Source organism: Etheostoma spectabile, unplaced genomic scaffold (genome assembly GCF_008692095.1).
Source record: "Etheostoma spectabile isolate EspeVRDwgs_2016 unplaced genomic scaffold, UIUC_Espe_1.0 scaffold00009394, whole genome shotgun sequence".
NCBI classification, from domain to species: domain Eukaryota; kingdom Metazoa; phylum Chordata; class Actinopteri; order Perciformes; family Percidae; genus Etheostoma; species Etheostoma spectabile.
The window spans coordinates 1,317-8,657 of record NW_022603698.1 but is presented as its reverse complement, the minus strand read 5'-3'; the positions used below and the strand labels follow the sequence as shown (position 1 = coordinate 8,657).

The following is a 7,341-nucleotide window of genomic DNA, read 5'->3' as shown; positions in this document are numbered from 1 at the left end:
GGGACAGACTTCATTAAGCGCTGAGTAAACCCCTGGCTGGTGCCAAGTTTCTGTCAGGCAAATGAGGTCTAATCCCTTGTCCATAATGTGGTCTTGTATGAAGGATGCTTTATTTGTGAGTGACTGTGTGTTGAAAAGTTCTATTTTGAGCGTATTTAATAAACGCTTCTGACGGAGACTCGAACAATTCCAGAACTGAAGCCGTACTTCACCAACTGGACCCAACAGAACGCAGAGTGTACCAACCCCGACCGCACGAGGCCCGACCAGCCTCAGGAGTACCCCCCTCTAACTGCCTAGCCCAGGCTTTCTAAACTCACCCCTAGTCTTCATGCGGCTTGCGGTGGGTATTTACGCACTGAAAACCAGCGGATTGGTAAAGAAACCCGTTACCAGGCAACTTCACCAAATCACACGGACGTGCTCCCGAGACAGCTGTCAGAACAGCTGACACTAACCACGTCGCCACAACACTACAAAAAATAACAAACCGACGCCACCCAAAGGGGTGAACGCCCTTCATCCTACCAGGGGGACCTCCAGCGCATCAGGGAAGTACACTTACCTTCTCTTGGGACCAAAACGACCCCCGTGAAGAACAAGACCAACACATCCACCCCTAGAGCGGGGTGCGACCCCAAAACCAAACTAATTAACCACACGCACACCGGAGACTAATCATCTGGAAAACCACGTGCCAACCAAATGATCTTCTCTGCAGGCCCTGGTGGACTCGCTGTCTGTGCTGGTGGAGCAGGAGAGGGAGGAGTCATAGGCAGATGGAGGAGGAGCTGGAGGAGGTGCTGGGAGAGCTCTCCGTCATGAAGGAGCAGGAGCGTCAGAGGCAGGAGGCAGGAGGCGGCGGAGAGGCTGCAGGAGGACAACACGGCGCTGGAGAGACAGCTGAGTGAGACCAGCACACGGTTGCAGAGGTGGAATTCTGGCCACTAAAGGATTCTTTGTAGAAATAACCAAAATAAAATAAAGTGCTCCTATTATGCCTGTTGTCTTTACCTTTAATATATATTGTTATATTATATTGTGTTATGTATCTTTTTGTGCACGTGAAGGTTAACAAAAAGGAAAAAAGAAACACCCGACAGTCTTCTAGTTATCTGAGTGTGTGTGTGCGTGTGTGTGTGTGGGTGTGTGTGTGTGGAGGACTAAACGGAGGAAGACGCCCGCGGAAACGGCGAAGAAGAAGCGGCTGAAGGAGACCTTTAACAACCAAGAAGACTACAACAAGCCCCTGGACCCGACCTCCAACAACCAAGAAGAGGACTACAACCAGCCCCTGGACCCGACAACCAAGAAGAGGACTACAACAAGCCCCTGGACCCGACAACCAAGAAGAGGACTACAACAAGCCCCTGGACCCGACAACCAAGAAGACTACAACAAGCCCCTGGACCCGACAACCAAGAAGAGGACTACAACAAGCCCCTGGATCCGACCTCCAACAACCAAGAAGAGGACTACAACAAGCCCCTGGATCCGACCTCCAACAACCAAGGAGAGGACTACAACAAGCCCCTGGACCCGACAACCAAGAAGAGGACTACAACAAGCCCCGGGACCCGACAACCAAGAAGAGGACTACAACAAGCCCCTGGACCGACAACCAAGAAGAGGACTACAACAAGCCCCTGGACCCGACAACCAAGAAGAGGGCTACAACAAGCCCCTGGACCCGACCTTCGACAACCAAGAAGAGGACTCTGGGTGTCTTCCTTCAGGTCCTCACATGGTCCCGGCCACTGAGATCAAGAGTGAGAGTGATAAGGACGAGGCTTTATTCTCAGGACTGCGTGACCATGGAGTGACCGGACACTATCGTCCTGAAGGCTCCCAGGAGCTGTCAATCAAACCGGCAGAGCAACAAGTCCCTCCCACAAACGGCACAGAGGTTCACCTTCAGACAGGTAACTCTGACATCACCTGTCTGTCTGTCACACAGACCCAGCGTCACCATGTGTAGAGACTGATGTTGCTGACCTGTCCTCTGCTCCCCTGTTACCTGTCCCCTGTCTCCTGTCCGCTTTTACCTGTTCCCTGCCCTGTTACCTGTTCCCTGTCCCGTTACCTGTTCCCTGTCCCGTTACCTGTTCCCTGTCCCGTTACCTGTTCCCTGTCCCCCGTTACTTATCTCCTGTCCCCTGTTACCTGTGCAGGTGTTCGAGCCCGAGGCCAGTCAGAGGAAGGTGTTTGATGGGTCGGTGCGGGATTTGGTCCGGGACGTCCGGGGGAGGCGGAACTGTCTGGTCTTCACATACGGAGTCACCAACGCTGGAAAGACCTTCACCTTCCTCGGTCAGAAACTGTCTCTCTCGCGTTCTGCCTGTCTCTCTCTCGCGTTCTGCCTGTCTCTCTCACGCGTTCTGCCTGTCTCTCTCTCGCGTTCTGCCTGTCTCTCTCTCGCGTTCTGCCTGTCTCTCTCACGCGTTCTGCCTGTCTCTCTCACGCGTTCTGCCTGTCTCTCTCACGCGTTCTGCCTGTCTCTCTCTCGCGTTCTGCCTGTCTCTCTCTCGCGTTCTGCCTGTCTGTCTCTTACAAAACAGATTTCCCTAACATTAGTTATTTATGAGTTATCACTAAAATATTTGGTAATTTGTTTTATTGTCACAACAGAACTTTAAAATATATTAACGTTAACGCCATCACTATGAAAATTGCTCAAATGAAAAAATATGCACAGATAATAATAATAATAGCACATGGGCTATATTGCACAGTCTCCCCTGAAGTTCTTTTAAAGTGTCCTTTATTTGTTTTAACACTCTGGGCCCTGAGGCCATTTTTACAGTTTAATTTCCGTCTGGATTTATTTTATAATGACTTGTAAAACATCAACCCTGTTGTCTACAGTCAAGATATAAACATTTGTTTTTAGGACAAACTGGGTTATTAAAAAATTTGGGTTGTAGTGAGGTCACTTGCATGTTAAAAATGGTTGTAGGGCCTTAAAGATAAATAAATTAAATGGAACATGAATCTTCCAGATATGTATTGATATTACAGACATAAGTAAAACCTCTAAAACACTTCTCATATGTCTCGGGAGTCACACTGTGAAGAAATAATCATTATAACTTATACAGTTGACAAAATACATAAGTAGTAGTCAAGACGTTTTGCCCTCATGACATTTACTTATGCCAATAATAACATAATTATGTAATATTTATTGATATTACACCCACAGCAATGTTATACAAGCAAATTTGTGTCTAAATAGTGCATTATTTGGCCTTCCATAGAGTATATAGGCATTTTTGTCCCCTCTGGCCTTCCATACAACAGGGGTGACTTTATCTCCCATATATGGGCATGTACTTCTGGATTCATAGACAGGAGAAACAGAGAGACACAGGAGAGACGAGGAGCGAGCCAGCGGCAGAAATGAGCCAAAACGCGATGAATTATGGACATAAAGTGGATCAATCTTGGATATAACAGTATGGATTTAAAGCCCAAAGAGGCTGGATGTTCCAGGCTGGATAGAAAATCCCGGGTAGAGTCTAGAAAGACCCGGAAAATACCGCCGGAAAAGCGAAAACGTCAGGATTTAAACACAACCGGGGGTGAGTAGATCGCATGTATGGTTCAAAAGTTATTAAACTATGAATTAGAGGTACTTTTTTTACCTGTGGGCGAGTGTGTCGGTCTCAGAGGGTTAACGTCTGTCCCAGGTCCGGACCTCGACCCGGGGATGCTGCCGCGGTCTCTGGCGCTGATTTTTAACAGCATTGAGGGCCGTCTGTACGCCCACGAAGACCTGAAGCCGCAGGGCTGCCGAGACTACACCCGGCTGACCCCAGACCATCTGGCAGCCGAGGCCCAGGTCCGGACCACGACACGGGGATGCTGCCGCGGTCTCTGGCGCTGATTTTTAACAGCATTGAGGGCCGTCTGTACGCCCACGGAGACCTGAAGCCGCAGGGCTGCCGAGACTACACCCGGCTGACCCCAGACCATCTGGCTGCCGAGACTACACCCGGCTGACCCCAGACCATCTGGCTGCCGAGACTACACCCGGCTGACCCCAGACCATCTGGCAGCCGAGGCCCGCAGCAAGAGGACCCTACTGGGGCTGCTCAAAGAGGTCAGACAAACAGCTGGACACAATTTCTCGCAGTACAGGGACACATCTGGACATAAGGTCTCACAGGACATGGACACATCTGGACTCAATGTCTCACAATACAGGGAAACATCTGGACACTGTCTCAGAGTACAGGGACACATCTGGATATAAGGTCTCACAATACAGGGAAACATCTGGACACAATGTCACAGGACATGGACACATCTGGACTCAATGTCTCACAATGCAGGGAAACATCTGGACACAATGTCTCACAATGCAGGGAAACATCTGGACACAATGTCTCAGAGTACAGAGAAACGTCTAGACACGTCTCACAATACAGGGAAACATCAGGACACAATGTCTCACAGGACAGGGAAACGTCTGGACACAATGTCTCACAGGACAGGGAAACGATGTCTCACAGGACAGGGAAACGTCTGGACACAATGTCTCACAGGACAGGGAAACGATGTCTCACAGGACAGGGAAACGTCTGGACACAATGTCTCACAGGACAGGGAAACGATGTCTCACAATGCAGGGAAACGTCTGGACACAATGTCTCACAGGACAGGGAAACGATGTCTCACAGGACAGGGAAACGTCTGGACACAATGTCTCACAGGACAGGGAAACGATGTCTCACAGGACAGGGAAACGTCTGGACACAATGTCTCACAGGACAGGGAAACGTCTGGACACAATGTCTCACAGGACAGGGAAACATCTGGACATAAGATCTCACAATACATATAACATCTGGACATCATGTCTAATAATACAAGTTGTAGATTTTTCAACTTTATTGTGGAATGTTGTGGGGGGGCAGTCGCTCAGTCCATAGAGAGTTGGGTTGGAAACCGGAGGGTCACTGGTTCAAGTCCCCGTATGGACCCAAAAAGTTGGGAGTGTGGATTGGTGGCTGGAGAGATGCCAATTCACCTCCTGGGCACTACCAGGTGCCCTTGAGCAAGGCACTGTACCCCCCTGACCGCTCAGGGCGCTGGTTCAGCTGGCAGCCCCCCCACTCTGACATCTCTCCATGTATAGTGCATGTATAGGTCCTGAGCATGTGTGTGTATTTCAGGCCTGTGTGTGAGTACTAACAAAAAGTGTGTACACAGAGTGTAGTGCAGTAATTTCCCCATTGGGGACTAATAAACAGATTATCTTATCTTATCTTATCTAATGTGAAGCAGTTATTTTTACTGCCTAATCTTATTTTCTGTTTATGTTGCTATAACAACGGTGTGCTGGTCTCGTCTCTGCAGAGCGATAAACGTCAGACGTCTGGAAGATCTACTTTTCTAGACGCTCAGTTTTTTTACTTTGGAGTCAGACCCTTTCAGAATAAAGGCCCCTCTATATTTTACCACATTCTTTATTTTCTGACTGCTGGAAAGGATTAGTCTAAAGTGTGTGTGTGTGTGTGTGTCTGTGTGTGTGTGTGTTTCCAGGCTCGTCCCTCAGCGTCTCTGAGGACGTTTGCTTCCTTATCTGGGTTTCCTTCTGCGAGATACACAATGACAACATCCACGACCTACTGGAACAGGTAACTCTGCTAATTAACTCTCTGCTAATTAACTCTCTGCTAATTAACTCTCTGCTAATTAACCCTCTGCTAATTAACCAGTTACCTGCTGATTTGTGTCTTCAGGTTCCTGCGGGACGTCTCAAAAGGACGGTGCTGTGTCTTTCTAACGACGTCAAAGGCCACTCCTTCACCAAAGGTATGTCAAAGGCCGTCCAATCACATCAAAGGCCGCCTGTAATCACATCAAAGGCCGCCTGTAATCACATCAAAGGCCGCCTGTAATCACATCAAAGGCCGCCTGTAATCACATCAAAGGCCGCCTGTAAGAACATCAAAGGCCGCCTGTAATCACATCAAAGGCCGCCTGTAAGAACATCAAAGGCCGTCTGTAATCACATCAAAGGCCGCCTGTAATCACATCAAAGCTCCACTAGATGTCAGTAGCTACCTCTGCTTTCTCAGATCTAATTATTCAGAAAACACCTTTAGAAAAGCGTCTCTTCAGTTTTTGTGCGTCTCTCCCTCCCTCCCTGTCTCTCAGACCTGTGCTGGGTCCAGGTTAACAGCGGTGATGAAGGCTACAGAGTGATGAAGATCAGGAGGAACAATCAGAGTTTCTCCTCCACCCGCCTGAACCAGCAGGAGGTTGGTATATAAAACAGAAGAAATTATTACTCACACACACACTGTTGTGTGTGTGTGTGTGTGTGTGTGTGTGTGTGTGTGTCTCAGTGTGTGTGTGTGTGTGTGTGTGTGTGTGTGTGTGTGTGTGTGTGTGTGTGTGTGTGTGTGTGTGTTGTTGTGTGTCTCTCTCTCTGATGTGTGTCTCTCTGATGTGTGTGTGTCTAATGCATATTAACCAGGAAATAGACAGTTTTGATAAATTTGTATAATTTACCCATTACAAAGCCTACCTAATTCCCCCCAAAACAAGGAGTAAAAGAGACCCTCAAACCACTATCCCCCCAAAAAGACCCACAAAATTAGATCTGCGCTGATTTCTTCAGAGAGATCACTACAGCCGTTGAGACACAGCAGAGAGCATACCGACATCCAGACCTACAGAGAGCATACCGACATCCAGACCTACAGAGAGCATACCGACATCCAGACCTACAGAGAGCATACCGACATCCAGACCTACAGAGAGATTGCAGAGAGCATACCGACATCCAGACCTACAGAGAGACTGCAGAGAGCATACGGACATCCAGACCTACAGAGAGATTGCAGAGAGCATACCGACATCCAGACCTACAGAGAGACTGCGGAGAGCATACGGACATCCAGACCTACAGAGAGACTGCAGAGAGCATACCGACATCCAGACCTACAGAGAGACTGCAGAGAGCATACCGACATCCAGACCTACAGAGAGACTGCAGAGAGCATACTGACATCCAGACCTACAGAGAGACTGCAGAGAGCATACCGACATCCAGACCTGCAGAGAGATTGCAGAGAGCATACCGACTTCCAGACCTACCGAGAGACTGCAGAGAGCATACCAACATCCAGACCTACCGAGAGACTGCAGAGAGCATACCGACATCCAGACCTACAGAGAGACAGCAGAGAGCATACCAACATCCAGACCTACAGAGAGACTGCAGAGCGCATACCGACATCCAGACCTACAGAGAGACAGCAGAGAGCATACCAACATCCAGACCTACAGAGAACATACTGACATCCAGACCTACAGAGACCATACCGA

General features: G+C 48.8%; 1 long non-coding RNA gene across 1 annotated transcript; it reads left to right on the top strand.

Annotated features, from left to right (window-relative positions):
- The first annotated feature begins 1,802 nt into the window (after positions 1-1,802).
- On the top strand, positions 1,803-4,171 carry LOC116679118 (uncharacterized). Its single transcript, XR_004329448.1, has 3 exons — positions 1,803-1,922; positions 2,172-2,310; positions 3,842-4,171. It is a non-coding gene; the product is annotated as an uncharacterized LOC116679118 (long non-coding RNA).
- Positions 4,172-7,341: the final 3,170 nt, after the last annotated feature.